This window comes from Arachis ipaensis, chromosome B1 (assembly GCF_059453495.1).
Source record: "Arachis ipaensis isolate K30076 ecotype BB chromosome B1, ASM5945349v1, whole genome shotgun sequence".
Classification (NCBI taxonomy): Eukaryota; Viridiplantae; Streptophyta; class Magnoliopsida; order Fabales; family Fabaceae; genus Arachis; species Arachis ipaensis.
This window is the reverse complement of record NC_142436.1, coordinates 22,181,146-22,198,480: the sequence shown is the minus strand read 5'-3', so window position 1 is coordinate 22,198,480 and position 17,335 is coordinate 22,181,146. Positions and strand designations below refer to the sequence as shown.

General features: G+C 33.7%; 1 pseudogene; it reads right to left on the bottom strand.

Moving 5' to 3' along the window:
* Window positions 1–16,003: 16,003 nt before the first annotated feature.
* On the bottom strand, window positions 16,004–16,993 carry LOC148575938 (uncharacterized; annotated as a pseudogene).
* Window positions 16,994–17,335: the final 342 nt, after the last annotated feature.

The following is a 17,335-nucleotide window of genomic DNA, read 5'->3' as shown; positions in this document are numbered from 1 at the left end:
TCAGAATTGTTATAGAAGGATATATATATATATATAATAAAAATTCTTTTAACGGCAGTGATCATTGCTCGTCTTATGAATCTTTTCTCTAATTTAATTATTTTATTCTTAAAGCCATCCAATCCCTTACTCATTAATTCACCAGAACTTCAATCTTTATTTCAAAGTCATGTGATTATCCATCCAAAATCAAAATCATCAAAATTGCAATCTCAACAATATTTCGTAACATTTCACTACATACTAAAGAAACAATTTCACCAAACTTACCAAGGCATATAACTTACCTAGTCACGGCCTTCAGCCCAAATAATCATGGTCTCCAGCCCAAACAGTCACCACAACTCATCAAGAAATACAACTCAAATTAAACACGGCCTCCAGCCCATAATGCGTCCAGCATTCAAACCATCATAAAGTCAATCAATCACGGCCTCCGGCCCATAATACCTCAACACAACTACCATAAATTCGGACCAACAATTCACAATCACAAGTAATCAAACAATCACACATAGAGAATAATTATGACAAGTAGTACAATTAGCAGTTACACAAATTATCAATTAGGCAAACCAAATCAAATATGTACACCCAAACAATTACAAACAAATGTAGTATGATGCATGCTTGTACTACTGGCCATGAGCTCATTTGTCGGTTAAATTACCAGAACCCGACACATCCAGTAACTAACCCGGATATTGTCTCTCGGTTATGCATCCCCAGGAAGAACATAAACGAAGGAGAGTGCCTTTCCACCTTCTTCTGGAGAAATTACGAAGGAGTGTGCCTTTCCACATTCGAAGGAGTGTGCCTTTCCACGATATCTACCTTTCTCAGAAGCGTAAAACTAGCAAGGTGTATCTTTCTGCTTTTGTAAGGTATACAATGAAAGGGGATGTTCTGAAGGCTATCACAGAGATGAATCACAAAAGGTTACGAGGTAAGATTATTTCTATAAGAGAGGCTAAATATAAAAGAAAACTGGAAGAAAAGGTAAAAAGGGTGTATGTGGAAGAAAGAGCAATGCATGTTGTTGAGAATATGGATTCTCAACATTGGAATGTTATGGTAATGTCTCAAGAAGTGGAAGCGACGAGGAAGGGTACCCCTGCTAAGGACCTACATGGAAATGGGTGGACAAAGAAGATTGATGTGTTAGTCGCAAACGAGAATATGGATTGGTTGGTGTGGAGCTTAGTAGGGGGACACGACGATGGCCATCGAATTCCAATCGTTAAAAGAGAAATTCGCAAGAATTTTTCTCAGGTTGTTGAAGTAAGGGAATTAGGAGCTTATAAGGCCCTTTTGACTTTTTATACTGTGAAGAATGCAGAAGAGATATTTACTTTCAAAATGAATAGCATCTTGCAATTTTTTTCATAGTGTATGGAGATGGGAGGAGTCAGAATGATGTGAGACTTAAAGAGTCTGGTTAGAGTGCTACGGTGTGCCATTACATGTCTGGTCAACAGAAACATTCAAAACAATAGGTGGACAATGGAGAGAAGTAGTCAGGTGTGATGTAGTGATGCCGGCAGGATTATCATTAAGTTTTGGACGTGTTCAAATTGATACATGCGTATTTAATGTCATTAGAGAGTGGATTCATATTGGTACTAGTGGGTTTGATGTTTTTGTGAAGGTGGGACCGAAGGTATATAGTGCAGAGAGTATGTTGGAAGGCCAAGTAGAATGTAGTCAACGTATATGATCGAGAACCCTACTTCATGTGATAGAAATACGAAGAAGATGGCTGCACAATGGGATCCGATAGTAGAGTCACGGGAGTATTTTGACGAAAATGGTAGAATGGTAATTCAAGATGTCATTTTGAGGAGTTTTTGAAACCAAATAATCATGCAAATAAGGTAATTTCCAATTGAATTCATTGAGGTAAATGGGAAGCCAAATTGTAGGGGATATGATTTGCATGAGGATATGGGTTCGGGAAGAACAATTCCTCAAGAAAATGAAGTGTGTGGAAGGGGAGCACATCAAGGGGTATAAAAAAGGAATAAAATGGTCCTACTTTTTCACAATAAAATGGAAAATAAAAAAATAAGGAGTGATGGGTGTTTTTTGGGCTTTCATATAGGTGGCCCAATACAAAAAGAAATGGAAGCTGGGCCTATAGATGAAGGGGTTCATTAAGTGCTGAGTTTGGATGAAGATGTGGATGAATTGGGTCAGACAGGAGCTTCGCAGGTCGAGAACAGACCTAACATGGAAGGCTTGCGCAGCAATAGGGGCGTCTGTACAATGCTCACATCATCGACCGAAAAGCGCCGACGACATACATGACGGCACGATGAGACGTGGTCCGAGTGAACAGGGGCCAACAATAGGTGTTATTGCTTGTGGTTGTTGTGATACGCCAATGAGTGAGCAAGTCGCGAACATGGGCGGCGATGGTGCAGGAGCTCTGGTGACACGGCAGGCAATGGAGGAGGAGGGTCGTGTGGCGAGGATGACGCATGATTGGCTCGTAACAGATGGCCACCGAGAGGTTTGTGTATCACGCTGGAGCTATTTTGAAGAACATGCAGGGATAGGAGTGGATGAACGGGGATCGAAATTAGGCAAAGTGGTAGATATGAAGAATCAAGAGGGAACAGATAGGGACACAAGAAGTGGTACGGAGGATGCTAGATCAGAGACGGAGCTAGAGTGTCAGATCAGGGGGTGATAATGGATTAACAACAGAGCAACAGACAAAAGAAAATAAGGAAACTTGGAAACTAGCAGTAGAATCTGGTGCAGTTTCGTACGATGAAAAAGAGGATATTATGGCAATACTACAAGCTCAAAATGTAGATATTGCAATGAAAAGAAGGATGGCGAAGCAAAAAGAAAAAGCAAGAGGAGCCGACCTAAGAATCACAATAAGGTGTGTAAAAATATGTTTGAATGATTTATAGCTGTTGAAATATTAGGGAGTTGCAGGGGATAAAAAATTGAGTATGGTGAAAAATATGAAGAAAAATTGTAAGTTAAACATGGTAGGGTTAATTGAAACTAAGAGGGAGATGATGACTAAATTTGATGTAGCATGAATTTGGGGGAGTAATACAGTAGGATGGGAATATGTGGAATCTACATGTGCTTATGGGGATTACTGTTAATTTGAGATGAAATGATGTTTAAAATTAGTAATTGTTATAAATGAGAAAAATGGCTGTGTGTTGAAGGAGTATTGACAACAAGTAATTTTAATTGTGCATTTTATTTGGTGTATGGAGCGCATGAGCGAGACGAAAAAATTGCAATGTGGAAGGGGTTGAGCTATATTGTAGGGTTATGCCAGGTCCCTTTTTGTTTCTTGGAAGATTTTAATGATATACTGCAGGTGGAGGAACGAAAAGGTGAGAGTAGGTTATCAGTGTCTGCAGAAGAGTTTAAGAGTTGGGTACAGAATGTGTAGTCAGTGAACTTACCTCTTAGTGGTATGAAATTCACGTAGTTCAGGAGTAGATCGTGCAATCATATAAACAGGGTATGCGAAAATAAAAAAATTAATCTATCTTATTTTTGCTGGCTATAATTGCTTGTATTTTTTTAGTATTTGTTTTCTCATTTATTAACTACGAAAATGAGACTAAATGTACAAATAGATAAATTTATGTATCCAAAATTAAATTAGTAAATAAAATGTATCTAAAGTTAAATTAGTAAATAAAATTTTTCTTTGTTTAAATTTAAAAAAAAAAAAGCCGAACTTGCAATGATATGGCATGAATTTGATTTTTTTTTTTTTTTTTAATGAATGTCTTGCAGAATAGGTTTGGTACACCTAAAAGACATTTCTAGTTGAAAAGCTTTTATTCGTATAATTTGCTTGGGGTGTTTAAGTTATGCTTAAATATGCTTATAATCTCTATTTTATTTTTCATAATGCCTAAAGGAGGGAAATGCTTTTATTAAGGATGTTATTCATGCTATGATACCAAAAATAATTGTTTTGAAATTTTGATGAATGAAGATGACTATGAATATGAACATGATATGTTTTGCTTTTTTTTTTAAGGATTAATTAGCATGTTTCTTGCTTCTGCTTTTAATATATGAAAATTGTGATTGAAAAATCTGATTTTCATATGTACATTTTCAGGGGAATTGTGCATAGTTTTAGGCAAAATTATTGTAATTTTTTTTTCAAAATTTATTTACTAAATTGCATATGAAATTGTTTATTAATAGTTGCTTTCAAATTTTGTTAGTACTACTAAAAAGGGAAAAATGTAAATACATATGTAGACATGAATTCAAGGTTTTATTTTGATGGATGACAACTATAGGCATTTTAAGAATTTGAGCAACAACACGAAAAACAAGAAGAAGAAATAAGAAATTAAGTTCAAGGAAATAAGTATAGTACATTAGCACTTAGGTAATGTTTCTTGTTAGGACTTAGGAGCCAAAACCACAAATATCTCTCTCTTGTTAAATTGCTTTAAAGATATCCATTTAAAAAAAAAAGTTTCAAAATATGGTTTGAATCAAAGTTTTTTTTTTTTTTTTTTTTTATAAATTCTAGTCTAAACGTTTTTAAAACTTAGAGAATATCAAAAATACTTTGCAATCTCTCTATCCTTTATTTGTATGTCATTTAATTCTATTATATATATTTAATTTACTCCATTTGTCTTTCTTTAATGTTGCGAAAATTTGTCTTAAATTGTTAATACTTTTCCTAATACTTTATTTACCTCTTGCGTATCTTGCTTTTGTTAACTACCACTTTCTTTTTTCTTTCTTTTTTTCTTTCTTGTACTTTTAAAAATTTTATCGAGAAGACGACGAAGAAATAAAGAAGAGAAATAGAAAGAAAAATTGGATAAGAAACAAAAAAAAAAAAACACAAAAATTATTTTATGATAAACACATGAAATTTATAATGATAAATTAAACATAAAACCTTTTTAAGATGAATACACAAATTTTTTAAGTAAAAGAAAGGAAGCAAACAATTTTTTTTATGATAATTACAGAAATATTAAAAAGAAATAGAGAAAAATACAATTTTTTAACAATAAATGTATAATTTTATGACAATAAACATAGAATTTTTTAAGGTAAACGTAAATTTTTAAATAAAAAAAAAAGCAACATATAGATTTTTTTTTATGATAAACACACAAATTTTGTGATGTAAATACTAAATACTGAAACTTTTTAAAAAGTAAACACACAAATTTTTTAAAAGAAACAAAGAAAGCATTCACATAAATTTATGAGTAAACTACCATTTCTATCCATGAAAGTTCAGAACGCTGATAAATCTATCCACGAATAAGCAAAACTACCATTTTTACCCATGAAAGATGGACTTTTGCTAACAAAACTACCCGAATCCTAAAAAATTATTTGAAATCCCCAAAATACCCTCTAATATAATCTAACTCTAACTTCTCTTTTTTCTCCACAGTACTATTCTCACCCAAATCCTCCCTCACCGCCACTCTCATCCCCAACCACTACCACCACTAACGTTATCACCATCAAAACCATCCCTTTCTCCTTTTATGCTGTCCTATACACCAGCGAACTCAACGACATTTCTCGCCGTTCATCTTCATGCCGCAACGGTGCCATTTGCTGCTTCGAATTCGAAGAAGATGATTATGTTCGAACCTTGCCTCTTTTCTCACAAACCTTCCATGTTGATTGCATCGATGCTTGGCTTTGTTCCCACACAAGCTGCCCTCTCTGCCGCGTTGGGGTTCTCTCTGCTGCTTTGCTGTTTCCTCCCATGTTCGCCGCCAGGATCCGACCAAGTCTTGACGCCGACGAATATGGCTCGAAATCAGCAGGGGAAGTAAGGAATTGGACCCAGTTGCAAGGAGAAGAATTCAATTCGGTCGAACGGGAGTGGAGCGCGGTAGATTTCGATAGATTTTCATAGGAACGGGAAAACCTAGAATGAATGAAAAGAGAATTGTGAGGTTGAGGATGAGGCACTTGAAGTGGGATTTGGTTGTTCGTACGGTTTTAGGGTTGGGAATAGATTTCTGCATCTGAGATTGTAGAGTTTCTTCTTCTGCAGGCTCTGGGTTTAATGAAAAATTGGATATCTCCACCATTGTTACACCAATTGAGGCATGTGCTTAAGTTGGCTGAACTGGGTGTTTCATGATGGGGTGAAGTTTTGAGCTTATAGATGAAGGTTGGAAACCAGTCCGGGAGTAGTAGAGGTGGTGGTAGCGGTGGTGGTGACGGCGGTAATGGTGGTGAAGAAGAGTTTGAGTAGTGGTGGAATTTGAGATTAGAAAAGTGGCGGTGAATATAAGGATAATTTAGGAATTTTAAGTGATTTGTTAGTGTTTGGATAATTTTATTGTGCGAAATCCATATTTCATGGGTACAAATGGTAATTTCCTTTTTTTATGGATAAATATGTCAGCGTCTTCAATTTTCATGGGTACAAATGGTAATTTACTCTAAATTTATTAACGGTTAATACAGAAAAGTTGTGATGATAAACATAGAAATATGTTTTTTACGTAAAAACATTCTTTTTACGATAAACATAGAGATTTTTTAAGAAAAACACAAAAATAGGACACAATTTTTTTCACCTAATCAGAGAAATATTTTACCTAAATAGGAATTTGTTTTTATGATAATCACATAAATTCTTTAAAAAATACAAGAAGAAAACACATAATTTTTTTCCATCAAAGTACATAAATTTTTTTTATCTAAACACAGAAATTTTATTCTTTTTTTTGGTTTACTACTTCACTTATCTTCATCGTTAATTATAAACAAATAAAATACTTCATCTTTTTTGTTTTGATACCCCTGATAAAGCAAAATTAGGTATATATATATATTTACTAGCCTTCATTTTCGATTTGATCCTCGACAATTGGGTAGAATATGTCAAAAATTGGCATTCAATTACAAAATTCAACCATTCAAATAAGAAATAATACTTTATTTAGTCTCTTAATTTATACACAAATTTTAATTTAATATCTAAAATTTTAATTATTTCTATTTAGTTTATAAATTTAGCGAATATACTGATTTATATTAATCGCTAAAATAATTTTTTATACACTATGTTAACAGAATATTGATCTAGACAATCAAATATCATGTTAGAGATTTGGTAAAGTTTTAAATATCTCTTTTTGGTTTTAACACTTAAATAATCTAAAAACAACATCATAAGTGATGTTTATTAAAATTTTTCCTTCTAAAGTAAGTGATACGACGTCTTTTTTACTTTTTAGACTATTTAAACGTTAAAACTGAAATTGTATCATTTTATAAGTTTTAGCGTGGTATCTAATTGTTTATGTCAGTATTTTATTAATGTTTATGTCCTGAAAATTATTTCAGAAATTAATGTAAATTACATTTGTAAATTTTAGAGGCTAAATAGAGATAATTGAAATTTTAAAAATTGAATTAAAATTTGGGTACAAATTAAAAAAAAAAAAACAAAAAGAGTAGAAGAAAAGTAAAAGATGATACCAATGCCAATGTTAATTAATGACCCCAACAAAAAAAAAGGAGTAGAATATATATAAGATGAAAAAGGCAATAGAAGAAGATGATGATGAAAAAGAATGCATGCAATAATAAAAATATGCATGATTCACATGAACGTTTGTGTGGGTAATTTTTATTAGAAATAGTTTTAAAAAAATAAATTGATGGTTATCAGTGGCGAAGAGAATGAGGGTTGAATCTTGGACCCTTTTTTTTCTCGTATAAACTAGCTTTCTGTTATTCAAATATAGGAGATATTTTGGTTTCGTCTCTTAACTCGATAGGAGATACTTTTGTTTTGTCTCCTATAGTACAAAATCAGAAATAGAGATGAGAGTAGAGATTGATACACAGATGTATCCTGGTTCAGCTATCTAGTGCAATGTAGCCTACATCCAGTCTCCATCACAACAGTGATGGAATTTCACTATCTTTTCAATAGATTACAATCACCAATTCTCCCTAGAATTCTACCCAATCCTATCTAGGACAAGTCCAGTTTCTAACCTAAACCGAACATGACTAGGACTCAGACCTATCTTTCAATAGCAAAGTGCTAACCTAACTTGCAAGGGAATCCCTATAGAAACATGACACAAAACAGAAAAATATACAAAGAATTTCTGAAATAACTATGACTTTTTCTCCAACTCTAGCTCACTTTCTTTTTCCACTCATTGACTTTTTCTTACAAACCTCACCATGTTTGCCTTTTTCAATGAGACTCAGACAAACTAAACTGAGAAAAAGAAATACAACATAGTAACCATCAAGGAGAAGAACTTAGAACAACTTAGGAAGCTATGAGAACCGAACCAAGTATTCTATTCTACTCTCTTGCGCAACCCTTGGTTGTTCACCCTTATTATAGAAGAGTGAAGCCTCCAAGGTTTGAACCAAGTTCAACACTTGGGTTGTCTTCTTCATCCTTTATCAAAGCTTGCAGCGGCGTTGTCAGTAGAGAGAGAGAAGGCCGAATCTTTGACATTCAACAAACCTTTCTCTTTCATCCTTTTTCTTTATATCCCTTTGATCTTGACCGTGAATCTTTTCTTTGTCTCCAAGTTTGGTTTTGGACCGTGGATTCAAGGCACAGCACCATTGACTTCTTATTTTCTATGGTTGCTTGATTTGTGCTTGAGGCTCAGCAGATTTCTTCACGCTTTGTTGTTGAAGCACGAATTGGAAAATTAAATTTTGAAAATACTCTATCCGAATGGAATTTGCTTCTCTGTTGTAGCCCTTTTTCTTGCTTGAAATTGGAAACAAGCTTTTGGTTCTTCACCGAGCCCTATCTTCAAATCTTTTCTCTTTCTTCTTTCTTGGTTCAATGACTTGATGTGATAGGGAAGGAAAAGAAGAGAGAGAAGAGAGAAAGATTGTGTTCGGCAGAAGTGAAACAAAATTCAATTGAATTTTGAGTTATTTACCCGGTTGGATACTAGGTTGAGGAGAGATGAGTTTGAGTGTCTCCACTGAATTGGGCTTGGATCTTTATTTGGACTAGGTTTGATTTCTTTCTTTCTTATGGTCCAGCTTGTCCCAGCCTTCATGGATCAAGATTTAATTGAATGGAATGATATGGTTGAAATATGTGTTTGGCCAATATGTTTTTGTTTGTAGGCTTGATCTTTTGCTTCTTGGATCGGCTTTGATTAAATTATTTTCCTGCACACTTAAACAAAAACATCACACAACCAATTGATAAAAAATAATAATGTTTGATCATCACTTTAATCAAGTTTTAGTTTTTCAATTGATAAAAACCAATAATGTTTGACTCGGCCCCTTTCTGTGCTGAGGAAGCCCTAGGGTGAATGATTTTTCTTGCCATGGATTTCGTCGGTGATTGAGGTTGCTTTGAATGAGGGGGGTTGCGAGGAGGAATATAGGTGCCAGTGCCTCTTCTAGTAGCAACCTTCTTTCTCATAATGAAGAAGAGAAGAATGAGTAGAAGGGAGAGAGAACGGCATAGTGGAGGAATAGAGAAGAGAGAGATTTTCTTGATTAAGAAACTGTCTTTAATGATCAATGAAAACTTCTCTAAAAAACATGAATTTAATTAATAAAACAGGTTTTAAAGAGAATTTTGAAATTAAAAAAATATGCAGTTTTTGAAATGACATAGCGAGATGAATTTGAAAGATAAATGACTATATGGCTTGAAATAAAGAAAAAAGAGAAAAAGAAACAAAATTTTTTTTTCATAATTTAATGATCAAAGTAAGTATGAGGCCCATTTCATTAAACAAAGTTTATCTCACTTAGGCCCAACGGTGATGAAGGATCACTCGTGACCATTTTGATTCTTATTTCAAGCTCATGTCTCATAAGATTTCTGGGCCTTGTTCAAGCCTTAAAGAGGAGTTCATCATTTACCCAGTTTTATCTCCCTACTACCTATAAGACAAAAATAACTGGAAAAACATTAGACACATTTATTGCACAGATTTGATATCGATCATTCTTAGAGCAGTTCTTAGTTTGCAGAACCTATCTTCACACAAAGGTTTTGTGAAGATGTCAGCCAATTGATCCTCCGATTTTACAAATTGAATATCAATAGTTCCTTTATGCACATGTTTTCTTATAGAATGAAATTTAACCTCAATGTGCTTAGTTCTTGAGTGCAGCACAGGATTTTTAGAGATATTTATGGCACTCATGTTGTCACAAAGTAAAAGAATACTATTAACTTTCAGTTTTTAATCGGCAAGATGAGTTTTGAGCCAAATTAATTGTAAACAGCATGAGGAGGCTGATATGTATTCGGCTTCAATAGTGGATAAAGCAACAGTAACTTGCTTTTTACTTGACCAAATATTTAAGGATTGCCTAAGAAAGTAACGCATCCCCAAAGTGCTTCTTCTATCCACACGGTCACCCGCAAAATCTACATCACAGTACCTAATTACACAAAAATTATTAGTTCTAGGATACCATAAACCAATGTCAGATATACCTTTTATGTATCTAATGATCCGTTTTACAGCTGAAAGATGTGATTCCTTAGAGTGAGATTGAAAATGAGAACACACACCCACCGGCCTAGAGGATGTTAGATACATATGTGATCTAATCATACCTCTATACCGAGTCTCATCAATATTTTTCCCATTTTTATCTTGGTCAAGTTTATTATTAGGATGCATTGGTGTACTCATGAGCTTAGAACTTTCTAAACCGAATTTCTTTACCAATTCATTGGCATATTTACCTTGGTGCACAAAAATGTCTCTAGGAGTTTATTTGATTTGCAAACCAAGGAAGAATATGAGTTCTCCCATCATGCTCATATCAAATTCACTAGTCATTAGTTTTCCAAATTCTTTACACAAGGATTCATTTGCTAATCCGAACACAATATCATCCACATACACTTGAACAAGTATGAAATGATCATTAGATTCTTTTATGAAGAGAGTAGTATCCGTAGTACCCCTTTGAAAATCATTTTGTAACAAGAAGGAACTAAGTCTTTCATACCAAACTCTAAGAGCTTGTCTCAAACCATAAAGTGTTTTTGCAAGTTTAAAAACATGGTTTGGAAGTTCTTTGTTCTCAAAACCAGGGGGTTTAGTTACGTATACATCTCTATCAATGAAACCATTTAAAAAAGCACATTTGACATCTACTTGAAACAGTTTAAAACTTTTGTGGGTAGCATAGGCAAGCAATAATCTTATTGCTTTTATTCTAGCCACCGGAGCAAATGACTCATCAAAGTCAATTCCCTCTTCTTGATCGTACCCTTGGGCCACTAATCTAGCCTTGTTTCAAATCACACTACCATCCTCTCCTAATTTGTTTCAAAAGATCCATTTGGTGCCGGTTATCTTTTTGCCATTTGGGTAGGGTACAAGAGTCCAAACCTCATTCTTTTCAAATTGGCCTAACTCTTCTTCCATAGCTTTAACCCAAGAAGGGTCTTCAAGTACTTATTTCACCGTTTGTGGCTCCAATTGAGATAGCAAAGTAAGGTTGTTGATTTCGGCTTTCTTTTTGCTTGAGGATCTAGTGGTGACTCCATGGGACAGATCTTCAATGATGAACTCATGAGGGTAGTTCTTCAAGAATTTTCACTCTCTAAACCTTTGTAATGAGATTTCAGTTTGGCTTTGACTTGGTTTAGCAATACTCACAATTCTAGAATCTCCTATTTCATTAGGAGACAAAACCAAATTGTCTCTTACATTCTGAACTGCAGGGCCAGAACTAGGATTTTCCATAGATAGGACTGGTTTATCATTTCCTTGATTCTCTTTTGGATTCAACTCAGTTTTAGTTCCTGCATCATCCTCTATGACAGAACTTGGAATAGTGTTAGTATCACAAAAAGAGATATGTATGGATTTCTCTATGGTTCTATGTTCTTTGAGATAAATCCTATATGCTTTACTAGTGGTTGAGTATCCTACAAACATACCCTCACATGACTTTGGATCAAATTTTCCAAGATTGTCTTTATTATTTAACACAAAGCATTTGCATCCAACTATGTGAAAGTACTTGAGATTTGGTGGTGTCCCTTTCCATAGCTCATAAGGAGTTTTCTTTAACCCTTTTCTAATGATAGTTCTATTTAGAATATAGCAAGTTGTGTTCACAGCCTCTGCCCAAAGAAATTTTGGAACTTCATTTTCACAAAGCATTGCCCTATTCATTTCTTGGAGACTTCTATTTCTCCTTTCAATAACCCCATTTTTTTGAAGAGTTCTAGGACATAAAAATGATGAGAAATTCCAAATTCATCACAAAAATTTTTAAAATCTTGATTCTCAAACTCTTTTCCATTATCACTTCTTCTACAAGCAATTTTTTAAATCCATTTCATTTTGAATCTTTTTGCAAAGAGAAGAGAAAGCAATGAACGCATCATTGTTATGAGCTAAGAAAAGAACCCACCCAAATCTAGTGAAGTCATCAACTATACTACTAAACCATAACGTTTTTCTCCCAAATTTTGTGTTCTAGTAGGACCAAAAAGATCAATGTATAGTATTTCTAATGGCCTTTTGGTAGAGATTCTATCCTTGGGCTTAAAAGAAGATTTGGTTTGTTTGTCCATTTGACAAGCATCACAAGTGATGTCTTTGTCAAACTTTATGTTAGGAAGGCCTCTAACCAAATTTTTCTTTACAAGTTTAGAAATTTGGAACATGCTAGCATGTCCTAATTTCTTATGCCTTAGCCATTTTTTAGATTCCATGGAGGTGAAACATGCCACATTTTGTTCTTTTAGTTCCTCTAGAGTAATTCCATACACATTATTGCACCTTTTTGCTTCAAACAAAATTTCACCTGATTTTTCACAAATGACTAAGCAATCCAATTTCCTAAAGACAAACAGGTATCTTAGGTCGCATATGGCTAATGCTCAGTAAGTTGTGTTTCAATTCATCAACAAGAAAAAAATTATTAATGAAAGAAGATAAGATTTTATCTACTTTACCTATTGTGTAATGCCCTAACTTTTAGCACCTCATGATCGTACTAAAAGTTCGAGTGCTACTTACCTTTAAACCTTTTTACTATAGACTTATTCACATAGCAATATATACATAGACTTATTCAAATAATCTCAATTACAAGTCCTACCCCTCTAAAATAAAAAATAATATTTGACGAGTAGAAAATAAATTCTAACAACTCAACTCGTGAATATAATATTCTATACTCCTGTAGCTCTGGACTAAACTTTCGCACTTGTAGCTGAAAGGAGTGGAAATAGGGGGTAAGAACTGGAGAGTTCTTAGTAGGGTCGGGGTTAGAAGTTAAGTTCGTTTCATTCTGTTCTCAGTCCATAGCAACAGTCAACAAAGTATAATCCAACTTAGCAATTACAAAACATAGAATCCACTCACAAGCACACACAATCATAAAAAACACAATCACAAACAAATATACGCAAACAAGTATGATGCATGTCTAGTCCTATACAGGCCATGAGCTCATGTGTCGGTGTTGTCCGATTCCCGACACTAGTCCTGAGATAAGCGTTTCGTACCGCTGTCCTTATCTCTGCCAACGTTCCCTCCATGAGCGTTACGCATCGCCGTCCTCATGGGAGAACCTTCCTTTCGGTCTCATGTGAGCGTTACGCATTGCCGTCCTCACTGAGCCGTCCCTATAGTATCAAGTGAGCGTTACGCATCGCCGTCCCCACTAAACACTTGGCACTAAGGCCCAAACAACACTCAATTTCTTTTTAATCTTTGCTCTCTACTTTACTATGGCAGAGATCCCTTTAATTAATACTTTCTTTTCTATTTGCTCTACTGTGGTAGACATTCATTAAAATCTTTTCAGTCACTGCTCTCTACTCTTTTGTGGCAGAGATCCTTTTACTTAATATATCCTTCTCTTTTTGTTCTTTTTCTTTTCTTTTCTTTCTCATTTTCTCTTTTATTTTCTTACTTCTTTTCTTTCTCACTTCTTTTCTTCAATCTTTTAATTCTTTATCATAATTCAACCTTACATTTTTTCCTCGCCTTTTTCTAATGTCTTATAAGAAAAGAATAAAAAATTCTTAATTTATATTTGTCTTTCTAAAACTTTTAGGACAATTCTCTACTTACCCTTTGAGTATATTATAAATAAAATAATATCTTTTAAATAAAATACTAATATATAATATATTTCAAAAATACATTGATAATAATCTTAATAAATTTATAACAATAATAGTGATTTTCTTTATTACCCAAACCTTATTAACTTGAACTTTAAATATTCTCGTTACTCAAAACTTATTAACTTAAGCTTTATTATTAACCTCTTATAAATTATTCTGCATCTTTGATCTTTCTAAAATATTTATATTTTTACCCCAACATATTTTATAATTTATTAAAATATTCTTACATATAATATAATTATCAAAATAATCTTGCATCTTTTATAAAATACCCATTTTACTCCTGAACTTCTTAATTATTACCCAAAATACCCCAAAACCTATATAATTATAAAACTAACTTCAATTTTTATTAAATTACTATTTCAGTCTCAAATATAAATCTTAATTCCTTGATTATAACTTTATCAAAGGACCGAATCTCATTTCCAAAATTCTTTAAGTTTTCAGCTTGAGTTTTAAGTCTACTTTTAAGCTTTACTATTACTAATTTTTCACCGCTTTTCATTTAATCTCTCGGCCATCAAACCTCATCAATTTTAATTAATAACTCTCATTCACAATAGCCCCAAAATCATCAAAATAACTCTAACTGGGTTGTTCTTCATGGCCGAACCATAATTCACAAGCAACAACAATAATTTAACAAAATTTCAACAAAAAACTCAATCAAACCAACATTCACTTATCAAATTCACATTTAATTATTATAAAATTACCAAACCCTATCTCCGTACAGAAACCACAATAATGAAAACTCCAGAGAAACTTTTTGACCAAGCCGCTGAAGAAGAAAACGTCAGAAATTGTCTGTGCCTCCTAAAACTCCAATTGGCCGAACTCAAGGGGATGAGGAGCTATATCACCGCAACTTCTACCAGACAAAAGTAACACCAAAGTGTAGAGGAGGAGGATACGAACACTGTTATCGGATTATATTTTTTATTGGAGTTACGGATTTCAAGAAATCGAAGCCGAAATCTCAGAGGTTCCATGGAAATCTTTCTCTCACCCATTGTCCTTTTCTCTTTCTTTTTTCCAAAAAATGAACACTGATGATGATAATGAATAATGAAAATTTAGCTTGCTTAATGTTTGGATGACATGGGGGGTAAGTGTCACTCATTTATGCTGCTGAGTCAGCAATTCAAGTTATAAATATCATAAACGGATAATTATGAAAGTTGGATATATTAAAACACAAGTGATAATATATATGAGTTACTAATATAAATGATATTAGCAACACAATAATAAAAGATATAAGGTGAAGCATTAGCAAAGCTAAGTTCACCGAAGAATACCGATATTTACCCACACCGGCGGTATCTAGCTCGATAATAAATTATTAACTAAACTTTATTTTTAAATTAAGTTAAAAATATCAATTACTCAAATTAAAATATATATAATTTTCATTATTTATAAATTACTAAAATTATAGTTTTAATTATGTAAAATATTTCATCATAATAAAAATATATATAAGAATCTGGATTTAATCGAACTCAAATAGTTATAAAATTAATTTAATTATTTTTAATAAAATAATTTCTAAAAATAAGGAACTACAATTAATAAAATAAATAACTCATTTATATTTACATTTTTCAAAAATGCGGGTCGTTACATATGACCACTATCTTTCCTTTACCATTATCGCCGAAAGTTACGAAGCCTCCATCATACTTGTCTAGCTTGATGAAGAACGTAGACTTTCCGGTCATATGCCTAGAGCACTCGCTGTCTAAGTAACACATGTTGATCCTTCTTTTTGTATGCTAGGCAAAACTCATCAGTTTTGTGATGGTCGGCCATGAGACAGACTTGAGAACTTTCTTTTAAATTCTCGTCTTCTTCTTAATCATTTTCTAGATCTTTCCAAGAGGCCATAAGCCCATTCTTCTTGTCTTTGTGAGTTTTGTCTTTCTTCTTCAGTTTAGGACAGTCAAAATTGTAGTGTCCTGCTTCTTTAAAGTTGTGGCAGATGATTTTACTTAATTCCTTCTTTGATTTTCTTGAACTGCTTCCCTTGCTCTTTCCTCTCAGTTTCATCATTCTCCTAAGTTTTCTGGTAAAAAACACAAATTCGTCATCTGATAAATCATCACTGAATTCATCACCCAGTGATTCAGTAAATGATTTTAAAGCCACTCCTTTCTTTTTCGCATCATTTTTTAAGTGAGTGATTTCAAAAGCAAGTAATTTTCCTCTTAGTTCATCATAAGTCATTTGACTAATGTTACCACTCTCAGCTATAACTATAGCCTTTGTTTCTCCCTCTTTTGTGAGACTTCTTAGGACTTTCCTTATAAGAACTGGTTCAGAATGTGTAATCCCCATAGCATCTAAGCCGTTGATGGTGATAGAGAATCTTTTCAACATATCATCAATGAATTCTCCTTCCTTCATATAGAACATCTCGTATTCTTTACACAGCATGTCTATTCTGGTCTGCTTCACTTGGATAGTGCCTTCGTGTGTGACTTGGAGCTTATCCCAGATCTCCTTTGTTATTTTGCACCTTGATACCTTTCGGTATTCCTCGAAGCTGATTGCATAGTTAAGCATATTGATAGCTTTAGCGTTGAGTTCTATTTTCTTCTTGTCTTCATCATTCTATTCGGCTTCTGTCTTGGGAATAACTATACCATATGCTCCTGTTTTGGTAGGGACTTGGGGACTAGTCATGATGATCTTCCATATGTTGTAGTTCACCGATTGAACAAATATCTTCATTATTTCCTTTCAATAGTTGTAGTTCTTTCCATTGAAGAATGGATGTCTATTGTTTGATTGCCCTTCCGTCAGAGTGTATGCCACTATGTTGGAACCATTGTTGCTTGCCATCAAGATCTTTCCTCCAAGCTACAAAGCTTGATCCCTTTGAGACCAAGCTCTAATACCAATTGATGGTTATCAGTGGCTAAAGAAAGGGGGTTGAATCTTGGCCCCTTTTTCTCTCGTGTAAACTAGCTTTCTATTATTCAAATATAGGAGATATTTTAGTTTTTGTCTCTTAACTCGGTAGGAGGTAATTTTGTTTTGTCTCCTATAGTACAGAATCAGAAATAGAGATAAGAGTAGAGATTGATACACAGATGTATCCTGGTTCAGCTATCTAGTGCAATTTAGCCTACATCCAGTCTCCATCACAACAGTGATGGAATTTCACTATCTTTTCAATAGATT